This window comes from Cucumis melo, chromosome 3, assembly GCF_025177605.1.
Source record: "Cucumis melo cultivar AY chromosome 3, USDA_Cmelo_AY_1.0, whole genome shotgun sequence".
In the NCBI taxonomy this organism is placed as follows: Eukaryota; Viridiplantae; Streptophyta; class Magnoliopsida; order Cucurbitales; family Cucurbitaceae; genus Cucumis; species Cucumis melo.
In genome coordinates, this window is record NC_066859.1 from 15,840,160 (window position 1) to 15,860,573 (window position 20,414).

The 20,414-nt window shown below is 33.9% G+C and overlaps 2 non-coding genes across 2 annotated transcripts; both read left to right on the top strand.

The window, feature by feature from the left end:
• Positions 1 to 19,253: 19,253 nt before the first annotated feature.
• On the top strand, positions 19,254 to 19,339 carry LOC127148737 (small nucleolar RNA R11/Z151). Its single transcript, XR_007819813.1, has one exon. It is a non-coding gene; the product is annotated as a small nucleolar RNA R11/Z151 (small nucleolar RNA).
• A 106-nt stretch (positions 19,340 to 19,445) lies between these two features.
• Positions 19,446 to 19,558, top strand: LOC127148740 (small nucleolar RNA Z152/R70/R12). The gene has a single exon (XR_007819816.1). It is a non-coding gene; the product is annotated as a small nucleolar RNA Z152/R70/R12 (small nucleolar RNA).
• Positions 19,559 to 20,414: the final 856 nt, after the last annotated feature.

The following is a 20,414-nucleotide window of genomic DNA, read 5'->3' on the forward strand; positions in this document are numbered from 1 at the left end:
TAACCTAGAACACATTGATACTATTATGTAATTAAAGTGTAGGATGAAATGATGACATTAAAAAACCACTTCATTACAAGAAAGGAGTGAACCTTTTATAGAAAGGGAAATATGTGAATGTGTATTTGGTAAGCGGTCGAGGCATGTGAAAGGACAAGGTTGGGAACCAAGACCCAAGAATGCTAGAAATGATGCAATTCAATAAAGCACAAAAGAAATAAATGCACAGATTGCACACTTGCAAAGTATAGTTGAATTGCAGCAAGCTATAATTGAATCGATTTTAAGAAGGTTGACATGTCTAGAAGCTACCTCCAACATGTAACAGAGTTCGAAACAATCAAAAGATAGTCAACATGTAGTTTTTTTCTAACTTAATTAGTTTGATAGAAAGTATCTGATTAGAGTAGTATATATAATCATGGTATATTGCGAATTTATATGACTATCCTGTAGTTATGGTTGTGACACCCCAAAATAAGATAATCTTTAATTTTAATTATTTTAAGTTTAATTTTAACTATGTTGAAATTATTTTGGATGTTATTTGAGTTAATTGTTGGAATTGTTTGATTTTTTGTGGGATGTAGGATTAGTTAAATATTTTGGGAAAATATGTAGTTGGTTTAGAGATTTGGAATTTTGATGTTATGAAAGATTTGACTTAAGTGGAGTGTGATTGGTTGATTTAAATTGGTGAGATTATATGTAGTTATATATGTGATTATATAATTAATTAAATTATGAAGTTAAGATAATTATATTATTTAAGGATATTCATATATTATTTTTGGGGAGATAAAAGTGGATGTGATTGAGGAGAGAGAAATAATTGATGTTATCTTTGGAATTAAGAAAACGGAGATAAAAAAAAGATTGAATTGGTATTAAATGAAGAGAGAGAAGAGTTGGGTTTTGTTTTGGAAAAAGAATAAGGAAAAAGAAGAGAAAAATAATAATTATAATATTACTATTATTATTTTTCCTTAAATATGACTCGTGAAGCGTGAAGTTACTATTCATCATCTTCTTCCTCAAACAAAAACTCTAGCCACCAAACCCTAGCCACCAAGCAAGGACCCACCACCGCTTCATCTTCGTCCTCCCTTTCTCCGTTCGACTGCAACCGTGAAACTGTTCATTCAAGTCACTGATGAAGCGACGCGAGCAATTCTTAAGCTTTTGTTTACGTCACTGGCTGATTTTCCCATTCTCCAATCTGTTTCCCTTTATAACGTTGCCATCGAAGAAGTCGTCAACCCTTATCCATCATCGCATTGGCCACCATTTGCAAGTCGTATCCAGCGCACAAGTAAGCCATTAGTCGCGTTTAGTAAGCCGTCTGAGCCGCACGCAGTCCCCCATCTTCCATTCGAGTCGTGTGCCTGTGAGTCGAGTCGTCCCTTGCAAGCCGCATGACTCAGCCATCTAAGTTGCACGAGCAGACGCCCAAGTTGCAAATCATTTCCTCTTCACCTGAGCCGCCTAGCTGACCTCCTTTTTATCCAAGCTGTCTTTGAGCCACCAAGCTTATTTTTTTGGTTGGGATGTAGGTATTCCCGACAAATATTAATTTTAGACGTTAAATAACCTAATTTTGGATTTAAGTTGGAATTTACTTTAAGTTAAATTATATTCCTTGAAGGAGTTTTTGTTGAATCTTGGAAGTAGTTACCTGAGATATTCTGCCTAAGGTTAAGTTGGTTTTAACCCTATTTGTTGGTAATTTGGAAACCCTAATTAAATTTTGGTAGATATTAGTTAACAAAATTATTAAATTAGTTTTGTCTGTATTTAGGACTAGATTGTTTGGGAAAGCTTGGTTTTTGCTATTAGGAATATTTTTGGTTAAGTTAATCTTGATGTAACGCCCCAAATTTCGAGGTAAGTTTTAACATTTTATGTTAATTTTCGAGAATTTAAAATTTCCGATGTTAATTTTTGGTTGGTTTAGAAGAGAAAAGAAAAAGAAATTAAAGGGTTTGAATCTTTATAATATAATATGATATAAAATAATATAATAATAATATAATATAAATTATATTATTATTATTAATTATATTATTATTATTATTATTATTATATATTTTTTTAAAAACAAAAGAGGAAACCCTAGCTCCCACACCCCCCCGACTCTTCTTCTTCTTCTTCTTCTTCATCTTCTTCATTTTCTTCTCCCGATTAGCCACTACCCCAAATCTTCTCCTTCTTTCCCGACAGCACCAACACAACTGTCCTCCATCCCGACCTTCTCCATCGTTCAACCGACTGTGTCTGCACGCCCTCGTCTCCATCTCCGACTCTGTGGTAGTCTCTCTGTCTCCGTCGTCGTCCGCCTAGCAATGCCAACGTACAGCCCTTAGCAGCCGCGCATCTTCTGTTCGCCTACAGTCGACGGCTTCTGCCGAATATGGACGTTGAGTCCTCGCCAAGCCAGACCCCAACTCCCCTTGCCTTTCCTCCGCACGACGACGGGTCTGGAACGACGCCACAGTCCAACCTTTCTTTTCTTCTTCTTCGAACCGCAGATTCGGAGCCGTTAGCGTCTCCAACGGCGTTTCTATCGCAGCCGTGTGTGAGCCACCGTCTTTCGTCGTCGTACGTCGCTCTTTCGGCCGTTGTCGAGTGAGGCAGAGAAAACTAGTCGTTCGCGTGTGCGTCGGCTACAAATGAGCAAGTCGATCTGTACCCAAGTCGTGGTGGTCATGGAAGACGAGGAGGTGGAAGAAACTATGATAATAGAAGCGGTGCAAATTCTGAAAATTCACAAGAAAGCTCTTCTTTATCTCGAGGAAGAGGAAGCGGAAGAGGAAGAGGCTTTGGCAGAAACCAAGGAGGTGGTCGTGGTAATTTCTCTCAAATTCAATGCTTTAATTGCGGAAAGTATGGTCATTTTCAAGCAAATTGTTGGGCACTAAAAAATGGAGTTGGAAATACCACCATGAATATGCATAAAGAACAAAAGAAAATTGATGAAGGCATTCTATTCCTCGCATGTAGTGTTCAAGACAATGTTGTAGAGCCTACATGGTATCTTGATAGTGGTTGTAGCAACCACATGACAGGAAATAGAAGTATATTTGTTACTTTGGATGAATCTTTCCAAAGTGAAGTGAAGACTGGTGATAATACCAGACTACAAGTCAAAGGCCAAGGTGATATTCTTGTGAAGACAAAGAAAGGGACAAAACGAGTTACAAATGTGTTCTATGTTCCAGGTCTAAAGCATAATCTTTTGAGTATTGGCCAACTGCTTCAACGAGGTTTAAAAGTTTCATTTGAAGGTGACATATGTGCAATCAAAGATCAGGCCGGTGTTCTTATTGCAAGGTAAAAATGACTGCTAATAAGATGTTTCCTCTTAACTTTACATATGGTCAAATATCTTGCTTCAGCAGCATATTGAAGGATCCATCCTGGCTTTGGCATTTTAGATATGGTCACTTAAACTTCAAATCACTATCTTATTTGTGCAAAAATCATATGGTGAGAGGTATACAAAATATCAACCATGAGACAAATATTTGTGAAGTGTGTATTCTTGCAAAACATCATCGAGATTCATTTCCAACTGGGAAAGCTTGGAGAGCCTCTAAACCTCTCGAGTTGATTCATACAGATTTTTGTGGTCCTATGCGAACAACAACAAATGGAGGTAATCGATATTTCATAACCTTCATCGATGATTTCAGTAGAAAGTTGTGGATTTATTTTTTGAAAGAAAAGAGTGAAGCACTTGTATGTTTTAAATCCTTCAAAGCTTTTACTGAAAATCAAAGTGGTTACAAGATAAAAACTTTGAGATCTGACCGTGGTGGAGAATATATAGCTTTTGGTAATTTTTTCGAGGAGCAAGGAATTCATCATCAAATGACAGCTCGAATGACTCCACAGCAAAATGGAGTTGCAGAGAGAAAAAATAGAACAATCATGGAAATGGCGAGAAGTATGCTAAAAGCAAAAAATCTGCCAAACGAATTTTGGGGAGATGCTGTTGCATGTACTGTTTACATTCTAAATCGAGCTCCAACAAAGAGTGTTCCAGGTATGACTCCTTATGAAGCATGGTGTGGTGAGAAACCATCTGTTAGTCATTTGAGAGTGTTTGGGAGTATAGCTTATTCTCATATTCCAAATCAGCTAAGAGGCAAGCTTGATGATAAATCTGAAAAATGCATTATGGTAGGTTATAGTGAAAATTCTAAAGCTTATCGATTGTATAATCCTGTGTCAAGAAAAATTATTATCAGCAGAGATGTGATTTTCAGTGAAGATGAATCATGGAACTGGAATGACGACGTTGATGAAGCTAAAAGTCCATTTCATGTTAATATTGATGAAAATGAAGTTGCTCAAGAATTAGAGCAAGCAGAAATTCAAGCGATGGAGTCATCTTCGTCCTCAACGTCATCTTCCACAAGTAATGATGAAATCTCACCGAGGAGAATGAGGAGTATTCAAGAAATTTATAATACCACTAACAGGATTAATGATGATCATTTTGCTAATTTTGCATTATTTGCTGGTGTTGATCCTGTAACTTTTGATGAAGCCATCCAAGATGAGAAATGGAAGATTGCAATGGATCAAGAGATTGATGCGATAAGAAGAAATGAAACATGGGAGTTGATGGAGCTTCCGACAAACAAACAAGCTCTTGGAGTAAAATGGGTGTACAGAACAAAGTTGAAGTCAGATGGTAATGTTGAAAAATACAAGGCAAGACTTGTTGTAAAAGGCTACAAGCAGGAATATGGTGTGGATTATGAAGAAATATTTGCCCCTGTGACAAGAATTGAGACCATTCGATTGATTTTGTCATTAGCTGCTCAAAATGGATGGAAAGTTTATCAAATGGATGTAAAATCCGCTTTTTTGAATGGACACTTGAAGGAAGAGATATTTGTTGCACAACCTTTGGGCTATGTGCAAAGGGGAGAAGAAGAAAAAGTGTACAAGTTGAAAAAAGCTTTGTATGGATTGAAGCAAGCTCCGCGAGCTTGGTACAGTCGTATTGACAGTTTTTTTCTAAAGACAGGATTTCGAAGGTGTCCATATGAGCATGCACTCTATGTCAAAGAAGACAAGTATGGCAAATTTCTCATCGTTTCTCTTTACGTTGATGATTTACTTTTTACTGGAAATGATAAATTTTTGTGTGATGATTTTAAGAATTCCATGAAAAATGAATTCGAGATGAGTGATATGGGTCTCATCCATTACTTTCTCGGAATTGAAGTTAATCAAAATGAAGGAGAAATTGTCATTTCACAGCAAAAGTATGCTCATGATTTACTAAAAAAATTTCGGATGGAAAATGCTTCACCTTGCAACACTCCCATGGATGCAAATTTGAAATTGTGCAAGGATGATATTGGAGAAGCAGTCGATCCAAGTTTATATCGAAGCTTAGTTGGAAGCTTAATGTATTTGACAGCAACAAGACCTGATATTTTATTTGCCGTAAGTATGTTAAGCAGATTTATGACAAACCCGAAAAGAAGTCATTGGGAAGCAGGAAAAAGAGTTCTTCGTTATATTCTTGGCACCATTAATTTTGGAATTTATTACAAGAAAGTTTCAGAATCAGTGATGTTTGGTTTTTGTGATAGTGACTGGGGTGGTAATGTGGATGATCATAAAAGTACATCTGGTTATGTTTTTAGTATGGGTTCAGGTGTTTTTTCATGGACTTCAAAGAAACAATCTGTTGTTGCCCTTTCTACAACCGAAGCAGAATATATCTCGTTAGCTGCAGCTGGATGTCAAGCTTTATGGCTTCGGTGGATGTTAAAAGAATTGAAGTGTATTCAAAAATGTGAAACTGTTTTATTTTGTGATAATGGATCTGCCATAGCATTATCAAAGAATCCAGTTTTCCATGGAAGAAGCAAGCATATTAGAATCAAATATCATTTTATCAGAGACTTGGTTAAAGATGGAGAAGTGATAGTAAAATATTGCAAGACTCAAGATCAAGTGGCTGATATTTTTACAAAGGCGCTCAAGTTTGACTTATTTGTTAAATTCAGAGGAAAACTTGGAGTTGCTCAAGTTTAGATTAAGGGAGGATGTTGAAGTTAAATTAATCTAAACTTAATACATGAATTTGCATTATTAAATATGCATGAATATGTGAGATACATGGAATAGTTAATAATCACTAAATACATTGATATATGAATAGTCACATGTATTGATATTTATTGTTAATATACTTTTCTACTAGTATAAATATGTGTAAGGTTTCTCATTTGTAAATAAGAAAGAAAGTAAGAAATTCAAGTTTAAGAAATATTATTCAAGTTCTTTCTTCTCAATTGTGTGAATAAGAGAACAATCTTCTTCTCTTGTTTCTTGATTTGTATTGTAAGGGTCTATTACGTTTCCAACAATTTCATGTATTTTGACAAAAAGACATGGAAGACAGCAAGGAAGATAGCCATTAAGTGAGTGTAATTGAAGAGATCTATGTGCTAAATGCATTGTAATTGTTCTAGGGAACTATGTAAATTACTATAAGAAAGGAAGGGTGTATAGAGTTTTATACATTTATAGTGGAGGGCGTATAGAGTTTTAACATTACCATCTCTTTCTTCTTCACTCTTCTTTTTATTTAACAAAGTCAGAGGAAAGAAAGAAGAAGGAATTATTTAGATTTTGCAATTGCTATCATTGGCTGCATATTACATATTTTTCAATGCTTCAAAGGTTTTTTATTTGGTTTTTTTGGTTGTTCTTGTAATGATTAATCTCACCATATTTGCCCAAAATATGAGAGATTTCCTTACTTGCAACGATGATGACCTTCTAAATTCTCTGTTTTTCCACTCAGGACTTTCTCCCACTCACCAATCTCTTTACCACTACAACTTTTCTTCTAAACCTTCTTTACCATTTTCTTTTTCTCTCTACTTTTATTTTCATGTGTATTAATATTGTGTAAAATGTGATTAACTATTTACATAAAGACAAATATGAGTAATGTAAAGTTTTCTTTTCTTTTCTCTACTGTTTTTCTTAATGAACATATGGATAGTTACAAAGTGATGATATAGATAATTACAAGTTTTTTTTTTACAAACTAAATTAGTTTAAACATCTATACGAATGTAGCGAGTTTAACTTAGCAATGATTGATATGTTAGAAGTTGAAAGTTTGATCTTCCATTTCATAACTATTTTACGAAAGAAAACGTCTAAACAAGTATATTACAATTTTTACCATTTCCTTTCTCGTTCTTTATTTTTTTTTTCCTTTTTTCTTATCGATTCTTTAGCTTGACCTTGACACAAATCATCCTATTATCACTTCAGCATCAATTAATAAAATGGTCGATCCTTACTAGAAAAGGAATCAATAAAGATATCTTTAAGAAGTAAAGAAACCTGAAATCACAATCATAAAGATTGAAGTATCATAGTTATCATTCAGGTTAGAGACTAGTTGGTTATGGGACATTCGATATGAAAAGTAAAGCCAAGAAAGTTTGATATTCTCTTAGGTTGTCATGTGTAAGAAGGGAGTGAAGAGATCCTTAGTAAATGCCAGTTTGCCACTAAAAGTTGAAATTTAATCAATCAAACATTTGGTTTGGTCTAGTGTTCTTATTAAGGATGTCGACAAAAGGCTCCCTATGTTCTTCTGGGGTGGGGGAAAGGAACTAAATTAGAAGCTTTTCAAAGGTAAGCTATATTTTTCTTCTTAGTTTTTGGGAAAATATACAGTTCATAATAAAGATAAGTCAAGTTGAGTCCGCTTCACAGATTTGCCTAGGTTCTCCAAAAGCACTATTGACCCATTTTCCACCTTGAAGTTCATAATGCGTTATTTTCAATCCACACGCATTAATCATGGCATGAATACTTCCAAACTAAGAGACAAAAAGTTTATTACCTTGGATCATTTATGAAGATCATCTTTTTCATAAAACAGATGAACACCACACTTTTTTATAAATACCATCTCTTTTCTTATGATAATCTCAAACAATACTTTAAAACAAGTCCCATATAGATTTGAACTTTTTTTGTTATGGGTTGTATTTCATTGTATTTGCCTTGCTTTTATGGATTAGTCTTGTTCTCGACTATATTTTGTTGTATTTACTTTATTTTTCTTATTTTGTTTCATCATACTTAGAGCATTAGGATTTTCTCATTTCATTAATTTGGTCTTTGAAGGTGGGGGAGTAATTTTTCAATAGCTTATCCTCCTACCCCCCATTACTGCCATTTGAATAAGTTCAAATGCCCCAAGACTATTTGCTCCGACCAAGTTCACTAACTCTGACACATTAACATGGCCTTTTTGTAGTCACTCATTAGGTTCTTGATTGGATCCCCTTTCTGTAGTTTACTCCCTATGAATCAAGTTCACTCATCTGACACATGAACATGGCCTTTTTGTAGTTACTCGTTAGGTTCTGGATTGGATCCCCTTTTTGTAGTTTGACTCTCTTTTTGTGGTTTTTTTTTTTTTTTGTATGTTCACATATTCTTTTGTTTTTCCTTCCATTAAAATAATGTGTGTGTATGTACACTTTGCTGCACATCATATTTTATTTAGGGGTTTTATATGTTTGGAGATATGAGTAGCCCAAATTTTGGTATTGCAATTTTGAGTTCATCTTTGTGTTACTAAACATTGAGTTGTTTTCCAATCCCACCAATATGCAATGCAGGATTGTTTCCAACATTGCTTATTAATTATCAAAGCTATATATAATAAGGAAGTTTGAAATACTTTCATGTTTACACACTACATACAATGATGAATGGATATTGGTTGTCATATATTTGCAATGTTTTGATTGATTGGTGCATCTTGGCATGGTGAAGTTTTTGTGTGCCTAGGATACAGTTTGGTTGTGGGTTAGATTTTTTTTTTTTTTTTGAAGGATATGGTTTTGTTTATAGTAGCTAAGAGCTATACAGATGTCTATAAAAGTTCCTTGTTCTTGGGTTATTGAAGACTTTGACAATCGTTTTTCAAATTGTTGAACTGGAGTAACGCTCATGAATGATGTTCTATTCTTGAACATAATTTCGAGCCCTTGAATTCGTCTTCAATTTTAAGTATCATGTTTAAGATGTTTATCTTCTTAGTTAGGGAGATCATATCCATTATGCGACCTTTATGAGTTGTCAAATTATTGTCAAAATCGATTTGAATTCTTCTTCACCAAGTTTATTCTCGACACAAAGTTTAGCTTCCAACCTAACATATATTTACTTTTTTTTCCTTTTGTTTTTTCTATCCATGGTTGTTGTTGTATGTATGTGATATATTCTGGTTTTTAATTGTTGCTGTATAGATGTGGTGGGGAATAATTGAACAAAACATTTATAAGCAACTTGAAACAAGATTTGAAAATTACATCCACCTCAAGTATGAATTCAAATCAAATCAATCAAATTCATCACAATTCAAGTAGATAAACAACTAGCAATACCAAACATTTAAAAGAGGGATGTGAGGAAAAAGAAACCTGATGTCTTGCAAATGTTTTAATTGGATGAGTCTCTATCTTGCAGACATATATCATATTATCAATGGAACTTGTTGCAAACGATATATTATTGCGCCAATCAACATCAAGCATTGGACCTAAATGTACAAACAACATTCAGGGCAAATATTTTGTAAAAATTCTTTTTCCTTCAATAACATTCAACTGTTGCTTCCATTCCTCTACCTTCACATTCCAAGCAATAGCAATTTTGTCACAGCTTCCAGTGAAAAGATAATCACCTTTCTTGTTCCACTTTAGAGAAAATATACCTTTGTGCCTACTTAATGTGCTCCTTAATTCACCTAGAGCCTAAATAGAAAGTAATACAACCATTATCAAGTACCCAGAGAACTGAGTACAACAAAGTTTAATAAAAGAGAAAAAATTATTACAAATAGATGTTTTGCATAAAGTTGTTTTAATTCTCATTTCCTTCCCTTGTAAAATCTTCTTCTGCGTGTACTCTGAATGCTTATGTGTGAGGCAAGGAGGTCCTCTTACAGGTGCCAGTTCTTAGTCTACTAGTTCACATAATGATCAAGGTCGAGAAAGTTGGTACCAACTACCAAGAATATTCCACCTCTTCTTCAACTCATTACTGATGCTGCCTTTTTTCTCATTTTATTGATGAGGAAGTATTTTGCTCTTTCAATATTTACGTAGATGAATAATCTAATTATGTAGTTACACATCTTGACAATTATCTTGGGTCATATATGTGGAGGATCATTCTGTGAAATTACCAAGTCTATTCGACAAGTTTGCAATCCATAGACTAACGTATTAAAGTGATCTTATAGATGAATGGTGTACTCACAGAGGAAATGTAGGAAACTGTATTCATATCAAAAGAACAAGTACAAAGTGCAGCATCCTTCCAATCTCTTCCTAGACTTCATCAATCCCTAATATATAAGCTTTCATCACAACTTAAACGTTTACAACTGAACATTCATTGGGTGTTCATCTACGTACCCTTTCCATAGTTTGAGCATAAGTCTCTTTTATTATTATCTTTAATAAAGAGGCTCATCTCCATTTAAAAAGGAAAAAAAATGTTTCACATTTCCCCATGGTGCTCAACCATCCGCATACTACGAATAACATTATGGTTGCCTGAATAAAATAGGTAAGAAGTCCTCCACCCCCTCAAATTTGTTCCGACAATAGTCTCACTCCTCAACATACCCCTTCTCCCCTTAAAGAATGGTCTAACTTCCTCCAATGAAGTTGTCCATTACCTCAGACCATTACCAATTTCTATAAGTTGAGATGATGCCACCACAGAACCCTGGGAAATACATGTAAATCACTTAAACTAGGAAATTGTAATTGGCAATAAGAGAAGAAGAAATTATCGAGTTTAGACTTTTTGGTTAGTATGACATACATAACAAATTAATTCATCAGCCCAAAATTAGATTGAAGCTTGATTTCTCTGCATTTCGACTTCATCCAAGAGAGCTCTCTGAATTACTGAGATCAGCTTTTCGTTCATTACGGTACGTTTTTGTTTTCTTCTAATCTTCTCTTCACTATGAACATTTTCAACCTTCTCTTCCTCTAGACTCCCAGCTTGTTTACTTTCTTTGGCATTCTCATTGGACTTGGAAGAATCAACACTGTATGTTTGCTTAATGCCATTCCTTCCTCTATTAAAGTTTGTGTCAGATCAACTAGTTTCAACATTCTATATATCTCCCCCATCCTCTTGTGGAATCTTCAATGCATTTCTTTCAGATTCATCTTCATCCTCACTTTGAAAGTTAGTTGAAGAAACTTTAATTATATTTTTGGCTTGAGTTGGGTGGTGTAAAACCAGTTAATTAAACTTTAATTTTTCATCAAAGTCCTAAGTAGGACTTTAGATCATGCACAATTGTATATGCCCACCTAAGTACTTTGAGTCATACACAAAGGGCATGACTTTGTGGGATATAAGAATTAAGCATTAGGATTAAAGTAACTATGAAGCAATATATGTTACAAATTTATATAATGTCAGCGAAGGCATTTGCCCCATTTGGAGAAATAAATACAAAAAGCTTGAAGAGCCATTTGTTTTACCCAGATTCAAGAATGAATCTATGAATTTTAACAACCCTTTTTGTCTCAAGGTTTAGCATCTTCTTGTAAACAGATGCATTGTACAACTTTGGACAAGCCTACGTAGATTTTTTTATGCCTCAATTTCCACAGGCAGGGGAGTAGTTTATGTTAATTTTTTCTTTTTTGAAGTTATGAATGCTTAATAAAAATGAAATTTGATTTGAATTTTTGGAATTCTCTGATCTCCATTTCACTGTTTACTCATTACAACCAAAGGTACCCTGTTGTGCATTAATAGGATGGAAGTTAATGATAGTAGGTTTTACGTTCATCTGAATTGCATTGCATTTTTAACTAGTGTGAATTGAATGAATTAGTCATTAGGTTAGCTCCATTTAGAATCTCGTACTTGACAGTTACAAGAATGCCAAGTTGTGGCTTGGATTCATTTGTTCTTTTGTATACTTACTTACAAACCAAAACTTTTATTTATTCACTATTTGTTGTTTCAAAGTCATTAGAAATAGAAGATATTTTAGTACTCTCTATTTGCTATATTTGATATTTTTATCCATTGTAATGTATATGACCTTCTTATTGTTCAGATTCACATTTCTATCGAAACCGGCATTCTCTGCGGTGAAGTTTGTGTCGACGATTTCAAGGTATAATTGTTATCTTTTAACTTCCTACCACTTCACAATCTCACTAGAATTTTCTTTCAAGCAGTGTTTATGATCAGAGAGTATTTCGAGTTTTGACTTGTTACAAGTGAAATGTTATTTCCTGCTTTCACGTTCCATTTTCTATTCGGTTGAATTTTATTCTCTTTCTTCTAGTCCTCTGAACAACATATTTTCATGTGTTTTGTTCTCATGTCAAGTTAATTGTTGTTTGTTAACTAGCCCTTTATTTGGAAATTATTGTTCTTGGAAGAATGTCAAAAGTAATATATATACACTGTGTTAAAAGCATGTATCGAAAGCCTCTACATTTTATTGTCGATCTTTTATCTCTTGTGCCTTTGTATTTTTTCTTCTACCAATGCATTTTGGACTAAGGTGTGATAAGGGTCTTCTTTTCCTTTTTTTTTTATCAAGGTCTTCAACAAAGAGGTTACATTTAGTGTTGAAATTAGTGTACATTATGCTTCTCTTTAAAATTCATTTAGATTTTTTTTTCTTTTAGATCGTTTGTTTTGTTATATTGTTCAAGTTCTTTTAATTCTTTAAGAGCTCATTTATGCATCCAAACGTATTATAATATATGACTATGAGGGGGAAATCAAAGGAACCTCTTTGAGATTAGAATTGTAAAGAAAAAGTAAGTGGGTCATGACTAAAATAGAATGGATCATATCTAGATCTTTGACATTTTATGTTATGCATTGTGATCGAGGTGTGCTACACGTGTTGTCTTTTGTGATACTGACTTACAATAGACAAAAAAGATGCACCAATTTATTGAGGAAGAGAATAAGCTTTTAGACGCGCATACTGAGACTGAATATTTTGAATATTAGATAAAAGTTGTTGTAAGATAGTTGTAAATAAAGATCGAAGAATTAATTATAAACCAAATATAACGCATTAAAACATAAATTAATAAGGAATTAATTGATAATTTAGTTTAGCTGATATATTTACAGTATACCATGCATAATGGCACCTTGAATTATGAGATTATGGCCCTTATACAAAATGGTTTGTGCTTGTATCTGTTGTTGACTTTAAAAATGCTATTGTTATTACACAACTAAGGATAGAGCAATATGATAAGCATACTCGAAGTAATTAACATGAGCTGAAGAGGATATTATTTCTAAATTCTTGTTTGCTCTATCTACCTGTGAATACAATAAAAAATTTCACAAAGAGGTATTAGACTTGTTGAAATTGAGAGGAAAGTAGTTCAACCGTTGATTTCAGGTATTTGACTTGTTGGTTTCGAACGATATTTCTTTTTCTTTTTCTTTTTCTTTTGTAATCAACGTCTTAAACAAATAGATTACATCTAGTGTTGAAATTAGTCTACTTATGCTTCTCTTTAAAATTCCCTGTTGTTCTTGTGCTGTGAGTGAGGAAATGTATGTTGTCTCTGTACTTACTATTTTCTTGGTGAATATGAGCTTTGTTCTTAAATTTGATGCGTGTTTGAGTTCATTTTAGAGTGGTTTAACATACCCAAACAAAACGACTCAATATATAACCTAAGTATCTTGCCTCTTCGATTGCAAACAAGTTTGAATAAGTCCTAACTTCTGAGATATATAAACCGTATAATTTCGTCTAATGGGAAAATCATGGATGATGGAGAATAGGATGTCTAAGGAGTATGAATTGGGAGTGGAAGCGTTCATTAAATTTGGTGTTTGTAATGGCAAAGGTTCTAGTACTATTAGGTGTCCATGTTTGAAATGTAGGAATCAATTGTCGTAGGACGAATCAATAGTCAGATATCATCTATATTCCAATGGGATTGATCAAAGCTATAAGATGTGGTTTTGCCATGACGAATCTTTTACATCAGAGAGTTCATGCAATCAACAGGCTTACATAAACGAAGAAACGATCGACAATGATTTATTTCATGTGCTAAATATGGTTCAAAATGACCCGATCAGTTTTCTAAATTACCTAATACGTTTGACAATATGTTCAATGATGCATAGAAGCCTTTACTCTCTGATTGTTAAAGATTCACAAAGTTGTCAACATTAGTTAGGCTATACAACCTGAAGGTTAGATTTAGATGGAGTAATGCTAGCTTCTTCGAACTACTGGTAACAATTAGTGAGTTATTGCATGAAAAGAACGAAATGTCGGAATCCATGTATGAAGCAAAAAAAAAAAAATGCTTACTGTATTGGGCCTTAGTTATCAAAAAATAGATGCATGCCTAAACGATTACTGCTTGTATAGAAAAGATCTAACAGACGTTAGTAGGTGTCATAAATGTAACAGTTCGAGGTGGAAGACAAGTAAGAACTCAAATGAAGAGATTAAGAGAGTTTGTAGCTAAACAGTTGTGGTATTTTCCAATTGTTCCGAGGTTCTTAAGGATGTTCAAGAACTTGTGTTGGCATGCAAATGATAGGAAAGTAGACAGTTCGTTAAGGCATCCAGCTGATACTCCCTCTTTGAGGTTGGTAAACTATGTTTGGCCAGATTTTGGGTCCAAACCGATAAACCTTCGCTTGAGGTTGTCCACAAATGGCATCAATCCATATGGAGATTTATCGATGAAATATAGTTTTTGGCTTGTGATTGCTACAATACAACCTTCCACTGTGGCTATGTATGAGGAGGAAGTATTTAATGTAACTATATTAATCTCGAGACTTAAGCAACTAGAATATGACATAAATGTCTACCTAGAACCTTCGATCGATGATCTCAAACTTAGGTGGGAAGAAGATGTTCAAAGTTTTGATGCACATAAAGAAGAATTTTTCACTTTGCGAGCTGTTTACTGTGGACTATCAATAATTTTCCTACATACAGTAACCCGTGTGGGTGTAGCGTGAAGGAGTATAAGGCTTGTCCAATATGTAGGGCGGAGACTTCTTCTATAAGACTATCACATGGAAAGAAAAATGCATATACATAGGACATATAAAATACTTACCAAAGTCATCACCCTTATAGGAGACAAAATAAAGCATTTGATGATAATCAAGAGCACAGGACAGCTCATCTCTCTTTATTAGGCGAGGCAATCTATAACAGACTTAAGGATAAGACCTTTCCATGCGGTAAAAGGTCTAGTAGGAGGTTGAATAAAGATATTCCAAATGACTACTGGAAGAGGATTTCTGCAGTCTACGAGTTTGCGTACTGGAAAAAAAATTACATATTGAGAAGAATGTATCGATAAATATAATTGGTATATTGCTTGACATATCAGGGAAGAGTAAGGATGGATTTAGTTCTAGACTTGATTTGATAGAAATGAACATTCGACCCGAGTTGGCCCAGTGTCCGATGGAAGTAGAACTTACATACCTGCTGCATATTATACACTGTTTAACTATGGTCACCATAATAGGTCATGCATGTAATCCATGAAGGTCAAGTCATGAGCATGACGATCTGATGGATTGTACATGGCCCACATCGCGTTGTGATGACATATGAGGGATATAAAATCAATGGAATTTGCCACAACACAAAACCCCATGATGACACCAGAATGGTTCAAAACAGTGGGGTTATATTCGTTGCATCAACAATGCATGTGGCTAGTGCCAAAGACAAAAACCCAATAATTGCTAACATGTCCTTCTATGGTGTGATTCAAGGAATCTGGGAAGTCTGTTACAACACTTTTAAGGTTACATTATTCAAATGTGATTGGGTTGATACGAAGAATGGAGTACAAGTAAACGATCTTGGATTCACATTAGTTGACGTCAATCGTATAGGTCACTATTCATATTCATTCATATTAGCATCACAAGCAAGACAAGTGTTTTAGGTTAAAGATCCCAGTGGTGACAGATGGCCCGTCGTTCTGAAGCCACAAGAAAAAGAGTTTGTTGATAATTGTCACAACGACGAGCTAGGAAATATATGCCTCCGTTGTTCGGTGATTTTAGAATGCCCAGCAGGCATCACTAGGGAAGATGAAGAGATCCCGTACATTAGGATCGACTGTGAAGGCACTTGGGTAAACATATAAACATTTGGTAATATAATGTTTCTCCAAAGTTTCCTATCATTCATTCCAGTCATTGAAACAAATTCATTTAAACCTATTAAATAATGTTATTGTTTCTTTCTTTGTATGACAATTTTAATTCCAGACTAGAAGACAAGATTTGCAATTTTGATGTCCATGTTAGAATTAGTGGGCTTGACCCTTAGAGTATTTTTAGAAAGAATAATATGGAAGATTTTATTTCCTAAAATCTTTTCATTTCTTACTCCTACTGTATTTTATTTATTTTCCCTTTGAACCTATTGTATTCACTCATCAGGAAAATAGTAAAAACTAAAATGTCGTAGTTATTCTCCCGATTCTCGGGTTTCCACGTAAGCCTCGTGTTGGTGTTAATTGTTTTCAATAGTCCACTTGGCAGTTCTTATCTTCATTTTTTAGTATTTTCATTGAGCAATTAGTGATAGTTGTAAACATTTTCTTTTACATCTTGTAACAAACTTAGCAGATCTTCATGTATGTTGATTCTATATGTTTTGTCAACTTTCTGATGGATCCCACTAACGGATGATTGTTGTTTAGGATTGTTGCTTTTCATTTTGATCATGCTGCCTGAATAATTGATATGTTGATCAATAGTGTACTAGATTGAAAGATCAATGGTGTACTGTATTGGAAATTATGTGCCATTTCATGCAGCTGAACCATCACTTATCAAACAATGACACTTGGAAAACAAGCTAGATTGAAAGTTGGTTGCTCAAGCATATCGAGCACCACTAGTACAAATTTGGGTTTTAACGATACTAGTAATCAAAATATTGTGTCATTAAAAATAAAAAAGGGTAGGGTGGAAGTAAAATGTGTCATTAAAAATAACAAATGCGGAATTTTTAATAACACAGTTTTTGCGTCGTTATTTAATTTTTCTTGACATAAATTTTGCCTCGTAAGAATAAACTCCAACAATTGTTTTTTATCCAATAAAAGGGTAATCTTCTAAGGGTAAGAGGTCGTAGATATAACATTTTGTCCTTTATTTATTATTTTTTATTTACTTTTTTATTTTATTTATCTACTTTATTTTACTTTATTTTTTATTTTGTTTTGAAAGTTGAATTTGAATTTGAATTTAACCATTTCTTTAAAAAAAAATGAATATCAGATCTCCTTCCTACTTATTTTCCCTCAACTCACCTAATTTTCTCTCTTAATATTTTTTCCTCTCCCTCTTCAGACTCTTCCACCTTCTCCACTCTTAAAAACATATGAAAAAAAAGGAGAATTTCTTTTTGAGAGGGTATGTTAGATTGAGATCAATTGGAACGATTGAAAAAAAAGCTAAGGAAACTATTATGTCAAACTGGTCTTAAAAGGTAACTAATTTTTTTTTTCCTCTCTTTCCTTTCCCTTTTGAGACTGTGATCAATTATAACGGTGTACTTTTTCAAATTTATTTTTGTTGGAGTTACGTTAATTGATCTTATAGTGAATTCAATTTTGTTAGGGTTAGGCCAATTGAGTTTAATGTGCTTTTATTTTTTGTTCAAATTTAGCACCAATTGATTTCAATATACTTCAAATTTGTTACATTTAGGTCATTTACTGTCTTCTTTACTATACTTTAATTTTGTTTGATCTAAGATTTAGGCCAATTGATTTCCATGAATTTTTTATATTTAGGTCATTTGAGTTTACTCCTTACTCTACTTAAATTTGTTAGGTTTAGGCCAATTAAATTTATTGTTGAATCAAATTTAGTAGATTTCACTACTAGAAAACATGCAATACTTGACGCTTGTATAATTGATATACTTGATAGTTTTAATAAGAAAGCATCAAGAATAAAAAAGATTGAAAAAACCTATAGTTTTTATTTTTTTTATTTAAATACTTGACACATTAAAAACGAGAAGAATAATTTTAATTACTTGACATCTAAAAAATGTCAAGTAATATATACTTTTAACTCATTCAATTAAAACTTTCCCTCTTTTAATTTAACTTTAATTTCCTTTTCCCCCAAATTTTCTAAAAAACCCTAACCCCCCATATTTCTCTTCGACGAAAACAAAAACACCAAGTCGTCATTTCCAATCCCATATTTTTGCCCATATTTTAAATCCATTGGCAGTGTTTCTAGTCGATCTCCTCAAGCCTTTTCTGTCTGCTTGCAACGTCTGCCACAAGTTCGTCTGCCATCAGTTTTGCCGTCGCCACAAGATATCACACGTTCCCACCGTCTCTTCCGCTTCTAGTCCACCACAAGGTCGTTCGCCTGTTTTCGATCGATCTGCTCAAGCTGTTGTCATCTCCTTGCAACGTCCACCACTAGTTCGATCAATCTTCTTGGCAAGCGTTCTTCTTGTCAGACGACCACCTCGTATGTTCCACAGATGACCACCTCGTACGCATCACATAGACGACCATCTAGTACCTTCTTCGGCCGCGCATCAGAGATGACCACCTCATACATTCTTTGGCCGCTTATCACAGATGTACCAGACCTACGTTCCTCGACCGCACATCACATAAATCGCCAAACGTTCCTCAATCGCGCATTACAGAGACTCTTCAAGGTATGTTAAGTTATGATCAATTGGTAATTTTGTTGTTACGTTTGGTTTGATTTACTAATTTTTGGTGGTGTGAATTTATTTGCAGAAGGATATTATCAAGGGTCACCAGTGATGGCGCCACCACAGTACGCCGCCCCACCGCTAAAATGACAGTCATGTTTCTTAAGGGATGGTATGCCAAAAAGCTTCTTCTTTCTTCGTCTTTAATTAATTGTTTTGGTTTGCTTGCATATACCAAAACTGAAGGCTTAGACTGTGAATGTTAGGATGGTCTAAAGAAAAAACATATCGAAGTGACGAGAACGCCTATAAAGTTTGAACTACATCTTTCATACTAATATAATTATGTCTTAGAAACTTATCTCATTTTTTACTTGCTTTCTGTTATGTGCGGGGTTTACTAAATTATCTTCACATCTTTCCTATTTTTAGATTGTGTATTTGATTCTATGGGCTTATGATGATATTTCAAATCATCTTAGCCAATTTCAGTGAGATTTTTTATCAACGATCTAAATGTTACACACACTAAAGCCTATTTTTAACTTAGTATATTAGACTTGTTATAATGTAGTTTAATTTGGTAATTGGCAATAATGCAATACATTTTCCTCTGTTTATGACATTTAATTTAGGTGGAGATGAAGCTGTGATAACATAAGACTTTAATGTGTTATGGGCAGTACTGGACGTAACTTTTAATTAAGTTATGTTGTGAGCCTATATAATAAACAACTTCTCATTTCACTGAGCTTCTTTGTTGAGTTACAGCTTCATTTATTGTTGAGTATATTCTTGGTATAACATATTTAATCCATTACCAATTTTGGAAGATTTATTCTTGGTATAAATTAAATTCGTGGTGAAACTGAGTTTTGAGTTGAGTAGAAAGCACCGGGTGAAATTGAAAGAAGGAACATCACACATAGTTTGAAGCCATTTTTAATTTCTTTTGAAAGATTATAGGTAACCTAAAAACTCACTAGGCCTTGTATCAAGGACCTTTTTTTAAAGCACCGGATGAAGCTACATCTAACATGGAATGGAGCTCATAACAATCTAATGACAATCAACGGGTAATTTTTACAACTGAAGTAGATATTATGCTTGAAACTCTAGTTTGATATAAAGTTTTGGATTAGATCTAACTTATTGATGAGTTTCTTTGAATTTCAAATATCTATAAAGGTTTTTGTATGTTTTACCCCCTCCTCATTGTGTATGTTGCATGCTTATCTTTTTTAGTTTCGTTTGAGACTTCTAAATGTGATTCATAATGGCTTTATGTTTATGGCTTGATGCTCATTATTTTATGTGTGCTTAAATGATCATTTGTTCCTAAACTTGTTTTGATTAGGATTTGGTTAACTTATTAGCTTTGTCTCTTGTTTAACTTGTATTGTATATGAACTTATTAGCTCTTGAAGTGTTAAAGAGTTTTGTTTGTTTAATTTTTTCTTCTCATTAGTACATACATGGAATTACTACTCATGGAGTTCACTACATAAATCGGCCAGGTCCAACATAAGATTTTTTTCATTCAAACTTTTGAACATAAGATGCATGGGGCACCATCACCCTGTACGCAAACTACTACCAATTGTAGTTCTAT